Raw genomic sequence first — 25,710 nt, 5'->3', positions numbered from 1 at the left:
TTGTGTTTTTCTGAAAAAGGAGGAAGCAAATCAGGAAATCCGGGACACGCCCTTATTCCTAAATGTCAGCCTTGGGGTGCGGGGAATCTGTTTACACACCAACACAGGAGGAGGGATTTACACAGAGCAGTCCCCTTGGCTCATGGTTAGCTGCTATACATATTTGTAGGATACATTTCTATGTTTAGTCCTTTGTGTTTATTTTACTGCTGGCTGTGAGGAGATGGGCACACGAGCTTTGTTCTGGCACTCTATAAGAACAGTATTTAATGGCACTATTATTTTTTCTCTAAGATTTATGTATCTGAGCAGATGACACATTGCAAGAGTCTGCATTTCTCATGAACTATAATTAAAAATGAACAACTCTCTGCATAGGATAACAATACCATAATATACTTGCTCTCCTCGCAGAAATTTAAACAAGGTGACGTGCTGGGTGAAAAATGATCTTGCATTTATCCCTCACATATTTTTCCAAGCAGCCGAAATCCCATGGCGCAGCACTCAAGCCTCAACCACAACCCCATGTTGTCCCACTCTTTGTGCCCTGCAGATCTGGAAGGCCTCTTCTCTTGTTCTTCTGACAGCCCTCCTTAATCCTCCTTAGAACTCTCATTTCTCCAGTGAAGCAGTTTCTTCACTCACCACATCAGCAGTGGTTAAAAAAGGCCAGGGTGATTTTGTTGAGAACTTTAGCGTTTTCCCTAAGCCCATCGTTTCACCTCTCTGACCAGAAACTTCATAGTCCCCAGCAGGGGCGTTCGTGTCTGTGGCAGTCCAGTCACCAGTGGGATGCCTATGATTGAGTCATAGGATCCAGAAGGACATGCAGCATTGTGGGGGGGTGAAGCTGCAGCTCTCTTACTCCCCCTTCCTCCCTCTGCACCGTGCTCATCATCATTTATATCTGAAAAACATGAACCTGGAGTTTCGATAGCAGATGCCTGTACATCATCACAGAGGACATCTTCTGTGGGATGCAGATTTGAGTAGGGAAGAAAGGAACTTGCTACGCCTAGGAGGCCTCATCTCCTCAAACAGAGCTCCAGCAAGCCAGGCTGGCCCTCAGCAGAAGGGAGCAGGCAGTAGAACAGCAGTTTCTCTCTCCACGCAAGGAATGGAGTGAGCACTGTGCAACCATGTTCAGCACCACAGTGGAGCCCAGTGCTTCAGCATACACCTTTCTGCTAGGGTACCCTTCTTTACTTTGGCAAACAAATCTCCAGCACTTTTAAGCTTTTCTCAGCTGTGAGGCCTTTCAGGACCAGCCATCACTGATCTAAGAATAACAGTGGTATATGCAATAGCTCAAAGGCAGTATTCACGCAGTACTTGGCACCAAGGGTCCTTTCTCTCTCTGTGCCTCTTTTCCCTCCCATCAGCATACCTAAGAGCCTCAAGAGCACAGCGGATATTTCCTCCTGCCCTGAAGCCTGCCTAGCACGACCCAGCAAGGCATCCTCGTCCCACTTTGCTCTGTCTCCAGCTTCAGCCATGGCAGGCCCAGCTGCTTGGGGAATGCTCTGATATGAGCCATATGGCAGCAGTTCCCAAGGGATGACTTTCCAGCTCCCAATGGCCCCAGTACGGTTTGCAGCCTGCGGGAGGATGGAGCTGATCTGGGGTTGGGGAGGAGGGAATTCAGCTTGGCTTCTTTGGAGAGGTATTTGCTTTACCTTGCTTGTCAGGAAGTTTTTGCAAAGATGTGTCAGCCCCTATGGTTTAGTCAGCCATCACCGGGCCTTTTCATCTTCAAAGCCCTGTGGGACTGTCTGTCCAGAGCCTCCTCTCATCGACCAGAAGGCAATGGAAGGAGTGGTGGCAGAGAACAAGGCCTTAGTGCTCACTGCTGTGAAACAACAACACAAGGCCTTGGTGTTCACCACAGTGAAACACGGACATAAGGCCTGCATGCTTATTGCCATGAAACATGGACACAAAACCTCCATGCTCATTCCTGCCCAACCCCAACACCAGAGCACCAGTGCTGGGCCAAGCCAAGTTCCTGCTGCCCCTGTGATCTATCCTGGAAGCGAGTGGGTGCTGAGAGAAAGGGAACCAGCCAGTGGGACCAATACAGAGCACACTCCCTCATGCATCGAAAATGAGAAATTCCTTTCTGTGCCCAACACCTCCACTAATGATTTAAGTATTAAATCATGTTTTTTGGCTTGCGGCATTTGCATTGTGAAGGACTGAGTTGAAGAAAGGAAATGCTTTGAAGATCTTAATCAGGATTTCCCTTCAAACACGTGTTTCCGTCCCTCCTGTAGCAAGGCCAAGCAGGACACTCTTCTTACATCCAAACATTCTTACATCAGTGCCAAAGGTCACCAGGAATGGAGAAAAAAGCCCTGCTATCAAACCATTAGCCAGAGTAGACAAAAAAGTCCTATATCCTGAGAGCAACAAGTTTCTGGTGGGTTGCTTAGTGTCAGTGGAAGATCAATACATTCAAGCCTGATTCTAAAGCCATTGAAGGCACAGGAGCTTCTCCTTCCATTCCAGGGGGTTGGATCAGGTCCTCTGGGAGCACATACTGTCAGAAACAAGAGTGGCCATATGGACCTGAGCTCAAACTGTGTCATAAGAGCATACGGCAATGCTTTGTGCAGGCACTGAATGAACTACTCACCATATGCTATTGATCCTCCTTTCTACCTTGTGAAAATGTTTTATATACTGTACAGCAGAGGTAAATTTACTCAAGGAATTTAATAAACAGTATCACTGCAAAGGCAGCATGCAAACTTTACACTACTTGCAGATTAAAAGTCATCCGTTCCCTTGCGATTTCTTCCTGCACGTACCAAAGAAGTCCAAGCATGGATAAATTTAACACAGATGATTCTCATTTTTGCTTCTGGAAAACGTTGCCCTGGCAGATCTCAGAGTCAAGCTATACATCTGTCACTCTCTCCAGTCAAGTCCTTGGGAATCTATATTTATAGTCCTAGGTTTTGTACAGTTAGAGCCTGTGCCAAAGCCTACTGCAGTCAATGGAAATCTTGGAAAAAAAAGCCTTAGAAATGTTTTAGAAAAGCACAGTTTTGACTAGAAAATGTTAAGATGTTAGAATATGTACAAAAAAGAAAATCAAAAACATTTTTTAAACATTTCAAGCAAAAACCAAAGTGGCAATAGGCTTCCCATAGCAGATTGAGTGATCAGCTGTGGATGTGTGCTCCAGAAACTGCTTGGGACAGACAGATTACTTCAGCAAAATGTGTTACCTGCTGTGCTTCTTGAGCTCTTCAGTCCCTGAATATCTGATTAAGGCCAACTCCAATCCCACTTTAACCTACCTTCATATTAAACAAACACCAGCCTGTAGCTTTGTTGTCTGCCCTTACCAGTCACTAAGGAGTCAGTGTGGTATGCACATTAATGAGTGAGGTTTTTCTCCCTTTCTAAGTTTGCAGAGAACAATAGAATTTCCTGCAAAAATTCTTGGACGAGCGCAATCTTCCTCTGGGACTCCACTGCAATATACCCACATTTTTCGGTATGACAGGAAAAATGTCAATGTATCTTTAGTGTTGGCTTCTTCAGCTTTGTTAAGAATTCTTCACCCCCTTGAAATTTGGCATGGAGGAGTCCAGAACATCTAATCTGTAGGTAAGAGATGCAGGTACTACCAAGGGGGTGTAAAAACAAAAACAAACAAACAAACAAACAAAAAAACCCAGCTGGATAATAAATAGAGGAAGGAAAAATATACATCACGATTTTAAAATCTTGGAACAACCGAAGTAGGTGATAAGAAGTCTTATAAGCAACTTCAAAACAACAGCATTTCCTGCTGAGATGCCCAAGAGAAAAAATGAACTGGAACCCCTTTGAAAGGCTAAACGGAACATCCGTAGAGAGCACGGACTCTACAAGATGTCTTCAGTAAATTTGGCTTCTCAAGGTTGAAGAAGTCTATATCAATCCCAATGAGCCTTGCAGCACTGGCATAGATCTCTAAAGTAACAGGCTCTGGAACTCATGGAGCTGGCTTTAGCATCACTCAGAAACAGAGCCAGGTAAAGTCAAATGTCTTCCAGTGGTCTCTCATGATCATGTATTTTAGTGCCACCTACAGCAAATCCATGCCTGAGATTATATATAAAAGAAGACATTAACATGTTGGCCCATGGGCACACACAGAGCATCTACACCACCAAAATTCCTGTGCAGATGCCCCAGCCCCAGTATTTAGGTACTTCTCTGATGGGAGAGCAAGGTCAGAGATGATCCACAGCCCATGTCTTGATGCTGCTTATGTGGTTGGATGCAGCTTGTCTATTGCTAGAGTTAGGTAAAATGAATTCCTTTTACTCTGTTACCCCCCCAGTAGTTGTACAGCAAAAGCTCCTCCGCAACACGGGAATCCCAGGCATAATTTCCTCTTCTAAAAAAGTACAAATATGCATGCCCTAGATACATGCTGTAGCTACCAAATAACAGGTTCTATCCCAGGGAGGTGCTTTCCGCCCAAAATAAAACAGAGCCACTTGGCAGGATTTGTTAGGGCAGTCCGAAGCTGTCAGGAAGTTCTGCTACAACAGTTATGAAAAGGAGATTGGAGGAGAGCATGGTCATGGCCAGCTTTGTCAGGCAGTTCAACATCCCAATTCCTAGCACCCTGTCTCACCCTCATGCTGCCTTTTTAGAAATTCTTTACAAATTGTATGCAGCTTCAGCTCTTCTTCATGATGCTGATGCTGTGCACTTGCTTTTTTCACAGTGCTGCCCTTGAAGTTCTCCTGTATTTGTATCAACATGCACAAAAGCAACGATTCCCACATTTCTGTGTGCTCTTTCTCTATAGCAAGCTATAGCCTTCTCACTGCGACCAGCACTCTGGTAAGTGTGAAATACCACTGTTTTCAGCACAGAAAAAGTGGGAATTAAAATGGGGAATCCTATTGTTCCTTAGCAAATAGCTGTCTCTGTGCAATGTTTGCATGTTGTGCCAGCCCTTCACATGCAGCAAACAGCGCTGATGTGTATGGAAAGCCCTCCATGAAGTTAGTGGGAGGAAAACCCAGCAACAATAACAAGAGCTTGGCACCACTTTAGTCCCATCTTAGCCCTGTTTTGATACAGTGGGCACTGCCAAGGGCTCTGCCTGCCTGCTCTGCACAGACACGAATGGCAGCCTTTGATTCCCGGGTGGCACCGGCTCCAGCCCTTTGCTGTGGCTTTGAGACACAAGTGCATTGTAAGGGCCTGGCTGCAGTTCTTAGGAATACCAGCACTCAGGGTTCTTGGAGCAGCTGCATCTTTATCCTTAGCATCTGAAAACCACTTGTATTATTAAAGTGGAAGATTTCAGAATTGGCACTTTCCTGTAACCACAGGTATTTTAAATATTTAGCAAAATAAGATAGCATTCTGGAATCGTTCTCATGGGTCCCAAGCAGCTCTTAGGCAGGAGGCAAAACCCAGAGTCAGCTCTGTGAGAGGTTAGAACTGGAAGCCATTCCTCCCCTCTCTCAGCCAGGACACAGACACCACGCTCCCTAAACCACAAAGAGTCCTCAACAAGCGTCCTTCTTAAAACTTTTCATTTACTTGTACACAGAATGCTGCCAGACTCATAACCCACTTGGGGTTCATAATGCAAAGTGGGAAATAATTGTCTGGGGAAGTGGCTGGCTGGTGAAGCTCCACTGGTGTGAATAACCAACACGATTACAGGGGAAGGTGGCCGCCTGGCAGTGGTAATGGGATGCTGAGCCTTTAACTATTAGATCAAAGTGCAAATGTGTCCCACAGCAGTGCTGATTCATGTTCTTGGATGTCCCGTGGAAAATGTACAGCTCATTCCAGCTCCCTAACTCATCAGAACCATTGAAACAAAGGCGCTGGAGCCCCTCACAGACTGAGATGCCTCTGTTGGTCCTATTAGAATCCCATCTACATCTTTGGAAACCTGACCTTAGGTGGCTCTGCCAGAAGGGCCACCATTACAGCTGACACATGCTGTCTCAATTTTTGGCCAAGGACAGAGAAAGCATGAAGACGAGAATCCGATTTTAGCACTCTTGTCAATTATTTATTCATGAATGCTGATTTATTCATCAAGATGTCTGCCTTCAGCTGTGATTTAACAGCTTTGCTAAACATGGTGTTTCATTTAAGTAACAAGGAACTTCACTATGGTCCTTCATTTATCTAATAAACACCAGCAGGGGTCCTTATTTAATAAGGACTGCAAATGGACTGATCTGAACTCTAGCTTTAATAGACAGTACTAATAGGATAGATTAATTTCCTCTACTGCAGGAACAAACACTAGGACAAGCATTATGAAAAAGTCAGGCTAACTGATTGTCATCTCCAAGCCTTCATTTCTATTTAGGTGGTCAAGTTACAGTAACAAACAATTTAATCTATACAAAAGACAGATAATGGGCAGGGAAAATGAATGCCCTATGGACCTTCCTGGCCCATAAACGTCTGCCACTTGATTGCCCGAAACTGTGTGGAACCACAGTTGAAGGACCCAGCTGTCCAGTTCTATATTCATACTGAACGTAAAGCAATTCATTTATTGGTCAGAGACAATATATCACAACTATCCCCTATTTAGATAAAAAATAAAAGCATTTCTACGTTCACCCAATGATGAATCACCAGGACTTTACACAGAGCAATAGCAACATGCTGCAATGAAGACTTGCTGCAATGTTGGATATGGCACAGCAAGCCTGAATCGTGATAAGAAATTCTTAGTCCAAGCAAATTCACTCTTCAAATTGAAGAGTTTCTACTAGCTGTTGCTCTTGCATGATAGAATGGGTAATGCTGTCCTGGCAGCTCCAAAAGGACAGGATAGATAGGGGTCAGTGTACCTAGAAAGTACTTCAAGAGCTAATAGGAAATTAAAAATAATGAGCAAGATCATCTGATTTTGAGCAAGTCACCATGAACTAGAATCAACAGCCCCAGCTCTGCTGCAGCCTCTCTCCTTGAGTCCATGCTGCTTGGGCAAATATTTGCCAAGCTATTTTCTCAAAAAGGGACTAGCTACACTGAATGGCCTTAAGGGGGTAGGAAATACTCAGACAACCTGCCAAGCAAGCAGATGAGGCTGGATAGAGATGTGGGGAATAGCAGGGAGCTAAAGGTGGTCACCTCTTAAGCTGGCCTTAAGAAGATGTGCACCCATGACTGGGCTTGTCAAAAAGCAGCAGCTCAGTCACGTGTGAAAACACCCAAAGCCATATACTAACTTGCTTTTTCACTGTTGAGGTGTTTTATTAATGAATGCTACAAGTCTGGAAGAAGGACCATGGAATGGAATAAAGTATGTACTGACAGTGAGCACACACAACAATTTGCCATGTATTTTGCATGCCTTTTTAAGTGCAAGTGTTTTTCTTCTTAGTATTTTTTTTTCCAAAACCTGGCATTTTACCATGACAGCTTTACAGTGAGACACCGGTCCAACATGCTGACATTGACTAACAAGGCATAGCAACAACCCAGCCCTTTCACATACTTTATGAGTACAATGTGTTACTGTTAAGCAATATTTGAAGAAATACAAGGCGAAACAGTTCCCAGGAAGATCTGGATTCTGTCTTCATGCAGCCACAGAAATATACGACAGAAGAATAAATCCTAATAACACTGCTGATGGCTCACCTAGCGAGGGAAAGGCTGTGAGACCAGAGCTAAGAAATGCCACACAGAAGACTGTTGTCCTTGCTCTTTGCTGTTAGTTTGCTCTACTTTTGTCGGGCAGGAGTCGTTTGGTAGCACTGAGCAGCATAGTAGGGTGAGAAGTTGCTTGTTTGGCACCCAGTGAAAAGAGAGCAGTTGCAATTCTCACTCAAGAAAATGTTGAGCCAATGACATGCATTAAATGGGGCCGAGGTGGGCAGGACGTGCTTCTGGGACCACTCTAAACCCCAAAGCAATGGCCCATTGGCACTATCAAAGGTCTCCAAATTTCCCAAATAAAACAGTGCTAAATCTCTGGAAATGGACAGATAAAAGACTCAGCTCAATCTCTGATGACATATAACCCTTCCCTGCTGCTTTGCAATGCTTGTGCCTTATGCAATTTGCTCAGCTTTCTCCATCCCCCCCTTGCCTTGCTCAGAGATGGAAATATTCTGCTGGCTTGTGTGCTGCAGCAGCTGCTCCTCTTGACATTTCTGCTGTGGGCTGGGATACAGACCCTAGGAATGAGCGCTAATGAAATAGCTAATATAACCCTTCCTCTCCTTTCCCAATATTTCATGTGAAATAGATATTCTAATTTAAGCAATTGTTCCTCTGAGAAGCCTTCCAAGGTTAGCAGAGGTTCAAAAATAGTTTGAAACAGCAACAACCAAACCAAGAGTGCTTCAGGCTTTAAAATTCTTTCAACAGTTTCTGCTGTTTATTACAAAAGAGTGTGAAGGCAAATGTTATTTCCAGCAGGTGTCCTGCAAGGAATGTTGGACTATTAGTTATTTGCTCCCACCCTCTAGATGGGTGTCCAGGTAAATAGAAAGTTGAATTCTAGCACCACACATTTCCAGAATGTAGCACAATAGGAGAGTGTGATTTTTGGCCCATGGAGTGCATTTGCAGCTCAAAATGTTTCAGGGAGGAAGTGTCCTCACAGAAATGAATTGTGATGCATTTCTATGATAGAAGACCCAATCTAAGGCTTCATCTGTTGAAGAGAGAAACAGAGTGCTGTTTTCTGGATGGGAAAATGAATACGGTGATGGCAATCTGGAAAGAGGCTTACACTTGGCAGGCAATTTCTCTAATGGGACTGCAAGAGCTGCTCATTAGGAGTGTGTTAATCACAACCAGTGACCACAGAAGTTCTGCGAAGATAGCCTCCATTAGTTCCCATCACAATGAAAATGCACAGTCCATGCAAACATCCAGGTTGCTTCAAGCTTCACTGAGGTCACTGGCTAACAAAACCATCAGCATCACACTAAGCAAACTTGACAAAATAAGAACAAAGCTGAGTGCCAATCAGTGAGGTCTGGGAATAGATGTCTATCTCAAATTACCCCTTTTGTTCATTACCTGAAGAAGCGTGGGACACTTGGTTAGTAGAAATTGCAAATGCAGTCAGGTATGCTCTCAGCAGTGACACATCCAGTTTGAGTTCTAGTTGTATTGTGCAATAATTTCTTTAGGGAAAGGTATGTCACAGTTACAATTAGCTGGAAAAAAAAAAAAAAGATAATTAATTGACATACACACTTCATCTCAACAACTAGAAAGTGTTCATTCCTGGCAATGGGAAGAGCCAGCTTGTCCCACGTCATTTTACAGCCCTATTTATCAGCTGTGTTTGCTCCAGTGGAAGACATGCTTACTGCAACTGCTTTGCCTCATGCCTGCATACATTTTCTCGCCCCGATTCTAGCATAGCCTGCAGGGAGTTTAATGTGGGCAAGTTGCATCATGCAGATTGCAGAGGCACACAACAACGCTGCTTGGCCAGCTCCATTAATATCATCACGCTGCATACTGATACCGCTTTTTATGCATGTATTATTTCTGATACCGGGAACAGCTTTCCTACCACTAACTCAGTAAGCAGAATATTGATGGGATGTAAGATTTAATCCATGGTGAGCATTTCTCAATGCATGCAGCCTTGGTGGAGGCTTGCTGCTAGGTTGCCATGGACCTATCTTCAAAGCTGGATTGCTATAGACCTGTTTTCCACCACTGGCCTTTTTCTGTATGCTGATGCCCTCTATCCATACAGCTAAACCATGGGCTGGGATCACAAGTAGGAATGTAATCAGGGGTTGCAGAAGTGAATATCCAGGTGTCACAAACCCCTGAACAGAAGTGAGGTACAGCCCATGGATCCCACAACCTCTCCCCAATCATCACTCTCTCAGCTTCCTCCCTGAAACGCATATTTCCCTCAAGAGCCAGTATTGATTCCTCAGGCTCAACCCATAGATTATAAATATCCCCCAGCTCCCACATTCCAGTTATCATTTTGTGAGAAATCTGAGGAAACACAGAGACACAGCTAGATTTTATGTAGTTCTAAAACAGCTCATTAAAAACTAACTGAACACAAATGCTCTTCAGGCCCCATCCCTTGCTGAAACATGGCTTTCCTCAGCCTGTTGCTGCTCTGCTTATGAGTCCACCTGTGGCAAGGATGGCAAATAGACAATTCAAGGCACATTTGCTGCAGGAGCTGCACCCCTTGATACAGAGTGAGTCCAGCCCCTTTCCCACTTGCTCCTGCTTTCCTGTACATCTCCTTCAGGCTTCCCTCAGGAGACCTCTATTATCACCTCTTCATCTTTGCCCATTTGCTGGCAGCTCTGCAGACCTCTGACTCCTGGAAATAGGGTACTGGTTTGCATTAGGAGGTCAGTGGAACAACACACAGCACACCATTCAACAGTGGCAGCCCAGAAAGCCTCGGCACTTTTAACAGGAGATGCTGCGGCTGTAAACCTCTGCAGTGCATTTATAAGGCTGTGTGTCTCATGCTGGATTTTAGGGACCAGTCTCACAGCAGGGAAGCAACCATTTTCTCTCTCTACTCCTGATAAGCAACGACTGATAGAAATCTCTTTGGGACTTTTGCCAAGGGAAAAACAATAGCCTGTACAAGTGCATCAACTTGAATGGGTGCAACTTATTGTGTGTCATCTGCTTCCCAAATCCTGCCGGAGTGGTGGGGTTGGGCAAGTGCACCAGAATCCAGCATACATAGAGAGGAGAAGGAAGTAGATCTGTTTTTCCTTAATCAATATACATTCTTTTCCCACTGGGGAGGATGGAGCTATGGAAATGGTGTTGTGACCAACAGCTGAAGTTTAGAGCAGATCATTCCTAGCAGCTGAAGAGAGCTCCATGAGCATATGAATGCTCTCACCGTGAACCCACTAACTCATCGGAACAATTTTGTTGTTGTCTTTAAGAGTCAGGTTTCACTCTGTCACATACTGACCAGTACATGATCCTGAAGATTAGGCTGTGGGCTAGCCAACGTGTCAGACAACCAATAAATCTGATCTCTCCAGCTGTTCTGGAGGTGGAAGAAACTTCAAAAATGGGAAAGAGGATAAATGAAGTCAGGCCCATTTCCCAAATACTAACACTGTTACTTATATGACTTTCCTCAAAAGCAAAAGGCATTAAGAAAGAAGGGGAAAGTCACATATTCTTAAAACTGAGAAAGCTTAAGTTTTATTGTGATGGGAAAAAAAAAAGTTCTGTGCTTTGACCATCCTGTAAGAGAACACCTTCTATATGCCAACTACAGACCATCAACATAATTTGTTATTACAGCGTTTTGCTAAATGTGTTTGTCCATCCTCTTCCAGCTCCAGCTGTAAAGGAATTATTTTTTTCTTATGCAATCAAAGCACATCATTATGCTTCTATGGTAGCAGAATGCTCCTCGATCTTACAATGAAGTTTCAATAGTTTAAACAAAACTCCAAATTTGCAACTGCTCATTGTGAATGATTGAAACATATTTCTTTATTTGTCAGTTGCTGCAAATCAGTCATTATGAAATCAGAAATTCATTGCAGAACATAGTATTGTACACTATGGGAAATGTTCCACAACCAGCAAAGCATACATAATTGGTTTAATCTGACTTTATTTTCTAAGTGTCTTTTTCTTTCCTCTTTTAGATTCAGGAATGAGTTGTATTCAGGTGCATATCTCGTATCTTTACAGCTTGGAACTGTAAAGAAACAACAGCTTTTCTGTGGAAACTGAAGCCAAAGGTCAGCCTGCCTAACTTTGGGATACGGGCCAGGTCTTGTCTATGTTTTTCTCTCTCTCCTGATATCACTCTCATTTTGGTGCCAGGAATTAGGATACTCATCTTCTCTAGGTAAACATCAATTTCTAAAAAGGGGAATATAATTGCACAGAAGAGGCTATGACATGCCTTGGGATTAGTGAATACCTCCTAATTGAGCTTCAGTGAAAGCGGCAGTTCTGGCATTATTTTTATTCACCTTGTGGAAAATTATTGGAGCATATTTCATATAATTAGGATCAAGAATGGATTTGGCATCACTTCCAGCAAATGCCCCTGAACACTAATCTGGTTTATTTGGCACCACTGCCAAAGCTTCTCTTGTGGGGAATACAATGACAACAATTAACCTGGCAGTGCAGAACAGGAATGGGAAGAAGGAAGCTGTGTTGTCTTTTATCCACATGTAGAGTGAATTGTACCCTCATACAAAAACAGAGGAGCAGTGTCTTTTAGTGTCTTTAATTTATTTTCTTCTTCTTTTTGTCCTTCTAGAGGTGTTCTAAGGAGTCTTATCTCTTTTTCTTTTTTTTTCTTACTTTTTTCCCCATCTAACTCAAACATCCACTTTTTCCTGCTGTCCTGAACAAATGGGTACATGGGTCCTATTTAGAGTGGTAAAGTATTTTAAGATTTCTGGGTCGATGCAGTGACAGTTTATCCACCCATAGATTTGCTTCCTTTGAAGTAGTCACGAAGCTGGATGACAGTGCAGTGAGAGGGACGAAAAACAGCCCTGCACAGTTGGTTTGCAAGGAGGACGTTTGGAAGAGGAGACTTTCACTAGAAGGAAGACAAAGAGATTGGGTATTAACTTGGGAATTTAGATACTGCAAAGCTCAAAGGACTTAAGAGAGATTTACAGAGGCACAGGAGAACTTGATAGGAAGGAGAAGCAGAGTGAGGACCAGCTGGAGAAAGGACCGAGAAAAACCCTTCAGGGAGCAGTGTGAGAGGAATCATAGAACTCTTTGAGGTGGAAGGGACCTTTAAAGGCCATCCAGTCCAACTCCCCCACAGTGAACAGGGACACCTACAGCTACATCAGGTTGCTCAGAGCCTTGTCCAGCCTGACCTTGAATGTCTCCAGGGACAGGGCCTCCATTACTTTTCTGGGCAACGTGTGACAGTGCCTCACCACCCCATATGCTCAGTACACTTTAGACTTAACCCTAACAAGCACTACCAAGTGGTGAGAAAGTTCAAATGGGGAAATACGTATAGGTGCCACTTGATGGTGAGGTTTGGTTTGTTTGGTTCTGCTAGAAGGATATATTTCCTTTGCCATGCCTAAGATCATCAGAAATGCCTACTATTTTGTCTCTGACCCTGGCAGTAGAAAGTTCCACTTCAGCAGATTCAAGTGTGGTGGATCTGTTTAGGAATACTCCCCAAACCCGCTTCCTTGTTTCTGCCACTGGCAAGGTGAGCAAGCAAGCCTGCAGCATCCAGCCTGCAGCTCAGGGAAGATTTTTGCCTAAGCTACTGAGCAGCCTGAAGGCATCAGCTGTGGACTTGGATCATAGGATTCCTATACAAAATCTCACTTCCTCCAGTGCAGAGACAGCCTGCAGCCAAGGAGGAGCATGCGAGAGGGGCTGAGGAAAATGCAAGTAGTGCGACGTGCAGGGGCTTGGAGTACCTAGGAAGACTGAGGCCTACTGCAGAGAGCCCAGGCCTGAGGTCCTTGTGCGAGGCACACCACAAACAGCTGTAGACCACAGGATCATATTTCAGTCCCATTATTAAAAGTCCTTCAAAACACAACGGGGATGCTGTTAGGTCTACGCCCATCCTTTCCAAAATTCTGGGAAAACAAGAGACTGGCAGCCTGTCCTGCACATCAACATCCCCTCCCCATAGCCCCCAAAACTGCCTTGAGCAATGCCAAGGCTAAGAGCTTCTCTCTGAAAGCATCCTTCCCTCGCTTTGAGCTGCAATCTGTGCTCTGTCCTTTTCTTTGACAGTAGAAAAGGGATGCGGTAAGTAAATCCCGTGCAAGCTGTTCACACTGAAACCAACAGCTGATCCTGTAAAATTGCTGCTCCTAGAAAAATGCTCTTTAGGTAGCAGCCTGCAGCTCCCAGGCTGACTGGAGATGCAGCCCAAAGTCTATCTTGCTGTGTCAGTTCAGCTGCAAGGTAAATTTTTTCCTGTCCCCAAAAGCCTCACATACAAAGCAGAGAGAAGCAAAGAGCAGGACAGAATCATAGAATCACAGAATCATTAAGGTTGGAAAAGCTTTCTAATATCACCTAGTCCAACCCCCACCACACCCCACCATGCCCACTGACCACGTCCCTCACTGCCACATCCACACGGTACTTCAACACCTTCAGGGATGGTGACTGCACCATCTCCCTGGGCAGCCTGTGCCACTGCCTCACTGCTCTTCCTGAGAAGAAAATTTCCCTAATATACAGCCTGAACTTCCTCTGGCACAACTTAAGGTAATTCCCTCTTGTCCTATCGCTGTTACCTGGGAGAAGAGGCCAATCCCCTTCTCACTACAACCTTCTTTCAGGGAGTTGTAGAGAGTGAGATAAATGGCAGCGGCTGGTCCCTGTCTCCCCATGTCACTCCTGCCTCTGCCCTTTGCTCATACTCCTCAGCACCTACACCTGGGAGGTGACACAGTGCTACACCCCATGTAAGGGACATTCTGAGTTGTTAGTTTGTGTGAAATTACAATTTTATTTCTGTGCACGGGTCCTGGTGTACCGTATTTTCAAGCTCAGAAGATCTTAAATTCATCCCTGGCTCAAAAATTCTGGATGCCCACTTTGTGGCACCTAAGTTTAAAAGTCTGGCCTGAATCCTTCTGATTATCTCTCTTATCAGACATTGCACAGCCCTCTGACCGGTGATGGCTAATACACTGTCTATGCTATGTGTGTAATAACACGTAATATTTCATGAGCAGAAAATGAGGTGTCATCCTTAACCATGAATTTTCTTCTCTTTTTTTCTAAAAATCCGTGTAATAACATTTAACATGGCTTAAATGTGCACCTCACATTTTCAGCCAGAAATATTTTTACCTCACATTAAATTTCAAGTTGAAAAATGGGGATGTTCTCTGTCAGCACAAATAGCAGTGAAAGATAATAAATCACTGACTTGTAAACTGTTCCTGAGAATCAATAAAATGTAAGCAGCTACAAAACAGAAGGTAGAAATACATTAAATATGAATGATAAGAAAGAAGAATAAGACTGAAAAACGATAAGGCCATGTATTTCATTACAGGAGACAGATGTGATAGAGGATGGTCCTGGGCTGGTAAGAGAGGTTCTTCACCAAAAAAATCATCTGACTATGTATCCCTGCCTGCCCTCTCTCTCTAATGGAGATAGAATATATCACAAGAGTGTTGACAACTTTTAGAAACTTTACACATCACTGATTGCAAATGAAAAGGTAATGCATTCTACACATGTTCCGGCTCTTATCTCTCCTCCAGGGGAAAGCATTAAAGCCTCAGCTTGCCATGGAAAATGTAGTATTCAGACATCTGTGACCAGTGTGTGTAGAAAAGACAAGATAAGGTGCATATCAAGCCTACATCTGTGACAGGGGTCCCAGAGTCTCTAGAGACAGATGAATGAACGCATATGAAGACTGACTGAAAACATTCTAATTAAACCTTTGCTTTTCCCAGAAGTATTTGTTCTTTGGTAAATATTCTGTTTTGAAGGAAAAGCTTACCAAGAAAATTTAAACCAATATACAATGCTTTTTTTTATCCTTCGTTTGCTTCGAAGAAATAAATAGCCTATTCTCAAGTAAAGATACTGTGTATACAGTAATGACTCCCTGGAGAAAGTTCAGCTTACTGGTGGAAAGTAGGAGACAAGCTGTTATGGTTGCAGGATGACATTAGGAGCATGGGCTGTGAGAGAGACCTGGATCTTTGGAGAATAACAAGTCCTGAGTGGTAGTGGATAGATAAATTGGAGCATAGGTAGCTGTTGGGTGAACAGTGGCCTGCCTTTCACCATAATGAGATGGATATCAGCAGTACCACACGCGAGCCCACACTGGCAGAGTAGATGAGATGAATAAGGGACAGTTTCAAGGCTTCAGAGCAAGGCTCTTGAGTTTTACTGCTATAAGTACAATCAGCTTTGTATGGCCAGCGATTCATTTTACTGCTTTAGAAACTGAAGAATGAAAAATGCAAATCCACCTTTGATGTGCTGATTACTTCGGGATGTACTAAGCCATGAACAGTGGCAGTAATGAAATGTCTCCTGGGTGTCTTGGAACGTTGCGAGAGGACCCAGGAGAGGTTCCCTGGGAAACCAGAGATGAGCTCCAAAGCATGTGCAGGCTTGGCCAGCTGACAGCCACTACGCTGTGCTCTGAACATGGCTGCTAGATAGTATGCAGTTCTGAGAGCAACTGGTAGGACTAATTGTCAAAAGTCTACAGGAGGTTGGGATACATTTGTTCCCAGTTGCATGAATGTTCAGAACTCAAGGAGAAAGAAAACACTGATTGCTGGTTGATCCAAAATGAGGGAGAGGGCTGAATAATACTTTCAATTAATCTAAGTATTGATCTTAGTCCCAGATTCTGCTGGCCTAAATTCCACCTAATCTCCATGCCTGCTGTTTCCCATTGGCTGGCACCCCAAAGCTTCTGAGTAATTATTGAAGTTGTCTGAGCAGAGCTCTGAGCACAGAGGCACCTGTGTCTGCCAGTGTTAGGCACTGAGCAGGCGGATTTATGTGGATTTCAATCCAGAGGAAACTGGGCATTAAGGCAAGACCGTACCTCCAAGACGCTTGTAATGGAAGATACCTACAGACCCAATGCTCATCCTGCCTCCTCTGAGCCAAGGTCACTTGTCTACCAGCTCTCTTAAAACTTGCTCTTTTTCTGTATTGCAGCACCTCCAAGCTCCATCCTAAAGTGGGTTTGCTCAGAACCAGTAGAATCACAGAATGGATCAACTTGGAAGGGACCTTAAAAACCACCCAGTTCCAACTCTCTGCTCTGGGCAGAGACATCTCCCACTAGATTGGGCTGCCCAGGGCCCCATCCAACTCAGGGCCTTGAACGCTTCCAGAGATGGGGCATCCACGGCTTCTCTTGGGCAACCTGTTTCAGCGTCTCATAGTCATAAGAATTTCTTCCTTATATCTGATCTAAATCTACTCTTTTTCAGTTTAAAGCCACTACCTCTTGCCCTACCACTACAATCCCTGATAGAGAGTCCCTCCCCAGTTTTCTTGTAGGGCCTCTTTAGGTACTGAACACTGCTATAAAGTCTCCTTGGAGCCTTCTCTTCTCTGGGCTGAACAACCCCAGCTCTCTCTACCTGTCTTCATACAGAATATAAAGAAAAGACAACCATAACATTTGCTCTCCTTGGCAGCATGATTCCCAAATCTTTGCTGATCCTTTCTCTCTTCCCACAAGAAATGAAGACCTTTGAGAAAGGGCATAACAGTGGATTTTCCCATGAAATTACATGAAGTGTGACACGACTGAACTTCTTACTAGCCACATTTCCCTGAAATTCTACTCTTAGAATAAGATCCTGGATCCCTCAAAGACTGCAAAGCAGTCGTAACAGTATTCAAAACTCTCTCCATGACTCAGCCGTGAGTCCATCCCAGTGACCTGTAGATCAAATATCCTAAAGATCAAATATCTGGGGAGTGAGGTGTTTGGAGTGGAAAAAATCTGCCAGGTATGAACTCTCTAGTGAAGTTTTGCCCATGCTTAAGAAGAACTGCTGTTCCTAGACTCCCATTTCTTGTTAGAGATAGGGCAGACAGGTGTGGCTTTGACTCCAGCACAAGTCATAAATGCATTGAGCAGCTAGATTAGCATAATTGCTTGCCTAGTCATCTAGCATGCAAAGTGCAAAAACAAGTATCATAACAGTTTTATTACATGTACATGCTTGTGTTTTCTTGGGATGCAATAAAACAAACAGGTCAGTAATTTTAAAACAAGCAGTAAAATACTAAACGATTCAATGAGTAATTTAAAGCAAATGCTGAGAAAATGGTATCTTCAAGAAACTTCTCCCAAGCTGAGCTCCAATTACAGCTTATGGATATGTGAAAGAAAAGATAGGAAAGAATGCATTACCAGGCAAAATGGCTTACATTTAGGTTTACTTTACTTTTGTTTTGTTATGAAATATACTTCACCACAATTATACTCAGCAGTATAAAACCATCAGGTGTGATTCCAACTGGAAACGTTCTAAATGGGTGATTGGTTAAGAAATGTCCCCACCCCTTCTTAGTTCAAGCAACAGATAAGGAATGTACCTCTTAAGTAGAGTATTTAGTTCCCGCAGATAAGATTGCAGAGTTCCCTCTGAAGAGCTTACATATTAGTGAATTGTAAGTGTTTTAAATACATTTCTAACAATTTACTTTAATTTCAGAGATATTGCATAAGATAGTAAGTTCATTAGTAAAAACAAAGAAGGTAAAACATTTTTGATGTTACAGCAGGATGCACCCAGCTGTTAAATGAAGCAAAATAATCTGTTGGGGTTTGTTCACTTTACAGACAGCACGCTGTGGATGTTGGAGCGAACAATGGGAGCTGTGAGCAAGATGTGACTGAAGTAGTCTGTCAAATCCTCGGTTTGATTTATAATAATAGGGTTACACTGACATGAGGATAAAACACAGCAAAGCATATATTCACTATGAGTAATATAGGCTCACTTATACATTATAGTACTATTAAATAAATAGTCTCGATCGTTTTCTAAAATACTTCTAGAATGGATGTGGTTGTAGTGCTATGGCACTGCTTTGCAGGCAGCTATCAAACAGAGAGAAACAAAATTCAAACCTAAAATTAAAGGGCTCTTTTTTAACTTGAGTTTCCAATCTTCTGACTGATGGAGAGAAGGGAGTTGAAATCTCAGACATTCCCCTGGTTTGAGTCTAAAGAAAGGCTAATTGTAGTTTTTCTCTGGAACAGAGAATAACCAGAACAGTGGCTTCTTGATACAACTTGCTCTGTTTCAGACCCCAAATAATCTGGTTTCTTTTGATTATCTGCAGGATTGTTTGCACGAAAAGGCTGGGTCCAACTTCAAGAAGATGTCAACATTGTTTCAGAGATGTCAGCAACAAATCCATTCCAGCTATAAAACTGTTTCTGAAAGAACACAGAGAAATCCGTGCATTTATCTTGAGGACAACTCTTTCAAACAAATGTTCTAATTAGGAACCACAACATCCTATTTCTTTTTTAATACTCTAGTTGTAAATGGACAACAAATGTTGTTGAGCAAGAGAATGTCATTGTCTAAACATGGAAATGGAATTTAAAGTTCTGCATTCAATTATGTTTGGGAGTTTGCCCTTGATTTCAAGTTGAACCTGGAGATTTTGAAAAAATGTGGCTCCATTATTGCTTCTCTTTTTCAAACAGTAAGAATGTTAAAGAACATATCCAAGCTGCCAGCAATAGCATGGAGATCATCTAAAACACAGCGAACCTCTTGGCTGTTCAAATAATTGTGCATTGTACAAACACAGATATTTTGCATTGCCTGAGTTTCCAGCTGCTATATTACATGACAGATCTTCTAAACTCGAGGTTTCTGAAGTCACATTTCTATTTCTTCTTCCCTTTTTTCTAAGATACATTTGCTGTGAAAATGGTTCTTTCCTTTCTTAATCTCTCACAGAGACCTCAATTTCTTGCACACCTACTCAGCAAAAGCAAAAGCCATTATAAAAACACTGTTTTTTTTTCTTTCCAGCCTGAATTGAGAAATTCTATACACTCGCTTGCAACTCTGTAAATCAGAAATCTGATAAATTAAATACATACCATTCTTCTCAGTCTACTAAACAAGACTGAGTACAGAAAGGAAGACTGAGCAAAAAAAAACAAAAAACAACCACCCAACAAAGTAGAAGGACTGTCTCCTGAGATTTGAGATACAGGCCAGACTGAAGTTGAGTTGTAGGTAGACTTCTGCAGTGCTTGTAGGGAAGCATGGACCAGGGCTGGAGCTGCTAATTCTTTGGAATGTGTGAAAAGTTTGTTATCACTGGTGAGCTGTGCTGCCTTTCCCTCTTCAGTCAATGGGATGAATTTAAGCACGCTGCTTTACCCATTTGCTTTTAGTGCACTAGCAGAGGTCATTTTGCACTACAAACAGATGTGAAGGTGAATACAGCATTCATCAGAACACTTAACCCTCCCTGACAAAAAAAGCAACAACAACCAACAAGCCCCAAACTCTTGACATGAATTTTTGAAATGTTTCATTTAAAAACGAAGATGTTGCACTTGTGAAAATGGCACCATTGGCCTTTCAGGTGAACATCAGTTATTCCATGGAAACACATCTTGCTGTGTAAAACATGATTACTGCTGTTCCATGACTACAAGTGCTCTCAAAGGTGCAATTCTCAAGCTTTCCTTCCAAGAAATGGCTTATTTTTAAATCTGTGACATTACTCTGTTGAGAAGCATTTTTACAGGTCTTAAGCTATAGGTTCCCACATTAAATTGTATTATTTTTCACAGGACACTGTATGTGATTGGTTGTTCTTCTAAGTGCACAGAAGGAACTATTGCTGTTTAACCAGGAATGTGTATTCCTAAGGACCCCTCAGTAGGTAATGTGTATTACATCAGACTTAAAAATAAGTAACAAGGATAACACTAGAAAGGCATTTAAACACTTGCTTCTTTGGTCTTTTCACGTCTACTGATCTGTCCCCTGATGAGAATTCTGATTTTAACACAAATCAGTTGTGTACCTTTTCCTTATGGCAGCATTCATAAGACTGCTTTCATGTGCTTCCTACCATTCAAAACCCATACTTAATAAAGAAATTAAAAGAATCCTTTCTGCCTTTTGTTTTCAGAGAGTCTTTCACCATAGATTTGTTCTTCAGAAGCCTAAGGACAATTTTTCTAGGACCTGCCTTCCCTAGGTACTCCAAGGCCAATCTGCATTCTTTATTCTTCTGCCCTGGCAAGGTGAATGGGAGATTTTTAGTATTTGGTTCATATGAAGTCTTCACCAGCCAACATGACACCTGCATGAAGAAACTTTGCACCTTGCTCCATATTGAGGCCTCACAACATTTCCCTTTCTCTTGAGTCAAACTCATGACTACTATGAAGTTACACATTAGCGCTAAGGACACTTTTCTTCTGGGACTGACTCATATTTTCTTATTCCAGCTCTCCTGGAAGAGTTACTGGGAATCCCTGAATAACTTGGGCCAAGCCCAAAACCATAAGTGAAAAGGAATGCAAATCACCAACCTTAGAACCACTCCTAACTTTACTATGTTTAATTAGTTTATCACCTAAAACACTAATGGCATGTCTAGAGACCTTGTTTCTACTTTCCTTTGCAGACTCATACCTTTTTATCCTTTCTAACCGAGGCATTGTGAGGCCACCTCACAACTGACTTCATTCACGATTCCTATGCTTGATTTTCTTTGAACGTCCTGTTCCTTTCTGAATGAAGTGGGAGCTCGTGAGCTGTGTTGTCAACTCACAAGAGCTAGACACGGGACAAAGGTATCAAAGGAACAGCAAAGTTTCTACACTATTTCTATGTCAACCAGAACTCAGAGTCCGGTATTTTTGTTGCCTTTTCCTGCATCCCAAGTTTCCTCTCCGTACAAGGGCTGCCTGCCCTGTTTCCTGCATTGTTGCTTCTACTGTATGTGTCACCAGCTGGTTTGGCTGCCTTGCTAAAAAGCAAGCAGCACATGAAGGGATACAATATGTGCTTCCTTCAACGTGGGCAGCAACTCTAATAGTCCTCGGCTCTGGTGGGAATTGCTGTTTGGGTGTTTGAATTCCACTCCCCTTCCTGGATGGAGGAGAGATTTTTTTGTAAAGATCTGTATTCCAGAAGCGGTCTAAGGGCTGAGCAGAGGATGGTAATCACTTCCTTTGATCTTCTGGCCATTCTGCTGGCACAACCCTGAGTGTTGCTGGCCACCAACACTGCCTGGAGCCTACTGGCTTGGGTTTACCCAACCACACTTAGGACCCCCATTTTGCAGATCTGCTCCCCACCTCAGCAGCCTGCAGGCTGTGAGTCTGTCCCAGGTACCTTCTGTCCTGTCTTAATTTCACGAAGTTCCTGTCATCCCGTTCCTCCACTTTAAGACCTTCTGAATGGCAGCTCTACCCTTGACTGCGTTGACTGATCCCAACAAGCTGCTGTTGTCTCCAAACTCTATGAGAGGGCACTCTGTCATCTCTAGGACAAGGACATGAAACAGGGCAGGTCTCAGGCTAGAACATTATGGTACTCCACTTGCTATTGGCCTCCAGATAGAACACAGCCCCTTAACCACTGTCATCTGATGCCTATTATGTGACCATTTTTTTGACACGTGGTTATCCATCTGTCCAAATCATAGTATTCCAATCTGGAGACATGACTGTGGGAGATGGTGCCAAAAGCCTTCCTAAAGTTAAGGTAAATGATATCAACTGCTCTCCTCTCATCCACACTCACTCACTTTATTATAAAGTTGATCAGGCTGGTGAGGCATGATTCAGCCTTGGCAAAGGAATGCTAGTTATTCCTTGCTGTGCCCACATATGTGTCCCAGGAGGATTACATGGGCTGTAGTGAAGCTGACCAGTCAATGGTTTCCCTTTGGCTTTTTTTCAAGATGGGTATATCTGCCTTTCTACAGCCACTGGGGACCTCCCTTAGTTTCTATGACCTTTCAAAGACAAACACAACCCAGTAGGGACATCAGGCAGCTCCCTCAGCACCCCCAGACACAACTCAATCAATTCTATGGATGTTTATGCATTGAGCTCTCCAATGTAATCACTGATTTGATCCTCGTTGATTCCTAGCTGTTTTCCTTGAATCCAAAGCACATAGATATAGGAGACTCTGCCAATAAGTCTGAAGCAAAGCTGGCTTTGAGTATCACAGCATTACCTGTTTCCATTGCTACTAGATCATTTGCCCCATTCAGGAACTGGCCCACATTTTCCTTTTTCAGTCTTTAACTACTAAAGCTGTGGCAGAAGCTTGTCTTCTTGTCCTTGAGGTCCCTGCAGATCGCAACTCTAGCTGAGCTCTGATCTCAGAAAATAGACTGTATGTGATTCCTTTGGATGTCTATAGCAGTTTCTACTTCACCTGAGAAACCTGAGTTCGCTACTCTGATGATAGAAATGTACTAAACTTTCAGATGTAAGCACTGAGACTATTAAGAAATGTAATAGCTGAATGTCCTCCATAACTTTCAGTATAAATTGTACTCTTCTATATCTGTCCAAAGGCAGCTGCTTTGTTCTGCTTTGTCAGGGAAACTGTTAATAATTTAATAATGAAAAGGAATTAATGAGGCCTATGGATTTGAGCCTCACGCTCAGATTATCCAGTGTCTAATGAAGTGTGAATTTTGACTGAAGCTTTTTCCACCCTGAGGGGAAAAAGCCACTCTCATCCATGCAGGTTCTCCTATGACTAATAAAGGGTGAGCTCACACTGCAGCTTTTGCTTTACAGGGAGTACAGGTAGGGGTACTCTCTAGTACCTAGCCCTAGTTTTATGGCACTTAAGAAAACAGGTAATTCTATAGAGATCTACCTCTTTAGATTCGACCAGTTTGTTAGGAGTTAGTAGGGAGAACGGACAGACAGACAAAGACTGGTCCAAAGTCTCATTTGCATTGAAACATCCTCAAATTCTTCACTATTTTGCATTTCAAATATCTCACTGGAGAGGTGCAAAATAATTTACATTAGGTATTAGCCTAATTTTTGAAACAGGGGAACTGACATGACTCATCTTTTGAAAAACACATCCCTTCTCACATATAGTAGAGCAGACTAACAATTTCATGTGTATTTACATACTCCATGCTTTTCACAGGTGACTTATATCTTCAGTACCCTACATAAAATAAGGTTCCTTCTAATGTGAGCCAGTAAGACTCCTGTAAAAACAAATACTGTCTACCATTTTCTGTCTACAGTAGAAGGCTGAATTTAGCAAAGAGGAATGTTGTCTGGTCTGATTTGGATGCATACACACCATGAGCAACCTCTCAGATACTCAAGGCCATTGCTGTCATCTTGCCTAGACAAATACACACAGAGTATGACTGATGAATGAGGTGCATTTTTGCTGTGGCATAACTAACATATATTAGCTATCTCTTAAAACCAATGTGGAGACAAGGTGCTGTACTCTTACTGTGAAGTAAACCAGTTGAGGACAACCAAAATCAGAGCTATGGTGCTGATCTCCCCTAGCTGCAGCTTGTCTGACTTCACAGGCATGTAGCCTTCACATTAAATTTTCACCGCAAAAAACCTCACAAAACCAAAACGAGGCTGTGCCACTGAAGTCAAAGCCCAGTGCAAAGACCATGTATGTGATGGCAAATTTATATTAGCCTGATAGAGGAATGATATTGGTCTCATCCCGGCAGCATGCAATGTAGTATAGACAGAAATAAAACTGGCTGGAAAAACAGCAAACTAGCAAGTGCTGAATTCCAGTCTACTGCAAGTGCTAGACTCCTTCCAGTCCCTGTCATCTCCCCTTAAGTGTTGCATACACCCTTGACCTTCTCATTCTTTTTAGACTCACATATGCATAACTACAAAGACTCATCCCTTTGAGTAAAAGAACTTTTGTATTATACAGTGACTCAAAGTACAGTAACTCACATTAGCAATATCAAGGGCAAGAATATTCACTTTTTCTTCTCTTTGAGCGTATCCTTTTCCACTCACCCGCTCACCATTATGAGCAAATGCACAAAGGCACTGAGTGGTTTAGAACGTGAGTAAATCTAAGTGTGATACTTCATGTGTCAACTCAATGGATAAGAAATAATAAAGCATAAAAGCAGCCTTTTAGCCCAAAAGTTTTGCAAAGGGAGAGTTAGTAGCACTGAACTGAAGAATCATTATAACTTTAATATGTATACAGTCTTTCTAAGACTCTGCTTTCTCCAAGATGCAAGTGAAGCACACAGAAGAACAAGTGAAATTATAGGTCTTTTAAACTAGAAAAAATAATCTAGGCTTAACTTTTACAGAATGGGAGACATTTGGCTTCATCTGGATGCAGCAGGCTCAGAAATCCCAGTGATGCATTTTGCACACCTTTACAAACAAAGACCTGAGAAATCAGTGGTGGTCAGGTAGTCAGAGACAGCGGGCAGGCCGTTGTCATCTCTTACATCAGATGTGTGTTGTGAACCCAGAAATCAAGGTCAGTTCAGTAGCCCCGGCTGTGCAGCGTAACATTGGCTATTCACGAAAGAGTGATCGCTGAGTTTTGTCAAAGCATGAGGAAAACAGAAGGGCATTCACCAGACATTTGCTTAAAACTGGGCTTCAGTATAATGAAGTTCTGTATTCTGTCACTCCATATACCTTATGCAGTTTCTATCTGAGAAAAGTTGTCTTTGACATGTGTCACTTTAAATCCTTTCCCTGGATTTAAACAGGGAATTCCTGGCTATACAAACAGTTTCTTTCCGTGATCTCTGGAAGAAAGTCTTAACTTATCCCCGATACTGAGCGACGGCTTTGCTCACAACCTTTAGCATGTGGGAGCTGCACCGCACTAAATGAGCATATGCTGCCCTCTGAAATACGTGCACAGTCGCACCCCGGCTTATTTCCTCGTGCTTCGCTCAGCGGCACCCTTTCCCCTCACTGCCCGTGCTTTTATTCCAACCCCAACACCCAGCCCTCCGGCCCTTCGCCGGCACGGGGCAGCTGAAGGGCGCTGACCTCGCGGGCTTCGCCTTCTCAGCCTTCTAGCGGTCGTCATCAGGTTCCCTTCTTCTTGTGGCCATTTCCACTACTCGTGTTTAGAAACGACAGCCCGACACAGAAGGGAACGAGCCGGCCCCCCGATAGCCTTCAACCGCACACGCCGAACCGCTCGCTCGCTCCCGCCCCGCTCC

General features: G+C 43.1%; 1 long non-coding RNA gene across 2 annotated transcripts in view; it reads right to left on the bottom strand.

Annotated features, from left to right (window-relative positions):
• LOC116216761 overlaps positions 1 to 25,704 on the bottom strand; it is a 42,583-nt gene extending 16,879 nt beyond the window's left edge. For both annotated transcript variants that reach the window (XR_004160161.1, XR_004160162.1), the window contains exons 1-2: positions 25,535 to 25,704; positions 9,037 to 9,176 (exon numbers count right to left, since the gene is read on the bottom strand). This is a non-coding gene — a long non-coding RNA (uncharacterized LOC116216761). The remainder of the gene's footprint in view (positions 1 to 9,036; positions 9,177 to 25,534) is intronic.
• Between the last annotated feature and the right edge of the window lie 6 nt (positions 25,705 to 25,710).

The sequence above is a fragment of the Meleagris gallopavo genome, chromosome 6, assembly GCF_000146605.3.
Source record: "Meleagris gallopavo isolate NT-WF06-2002-E0010 breed Aviagen turkey brand Nicholas breeding stock chromosome 6, Turkey_5.1, whole genome shotgun sequence".
Taxonomy (NCBI): domain Eukaryota; kingdom Metazoa; phylum Chordata; class Aves; order Galliformes; family Phasianidae; genus Meleagris; species Meleagris gallopavo.
This window is presented reverse-complemented; position numbering and strand designations above follow the sequence as displayed.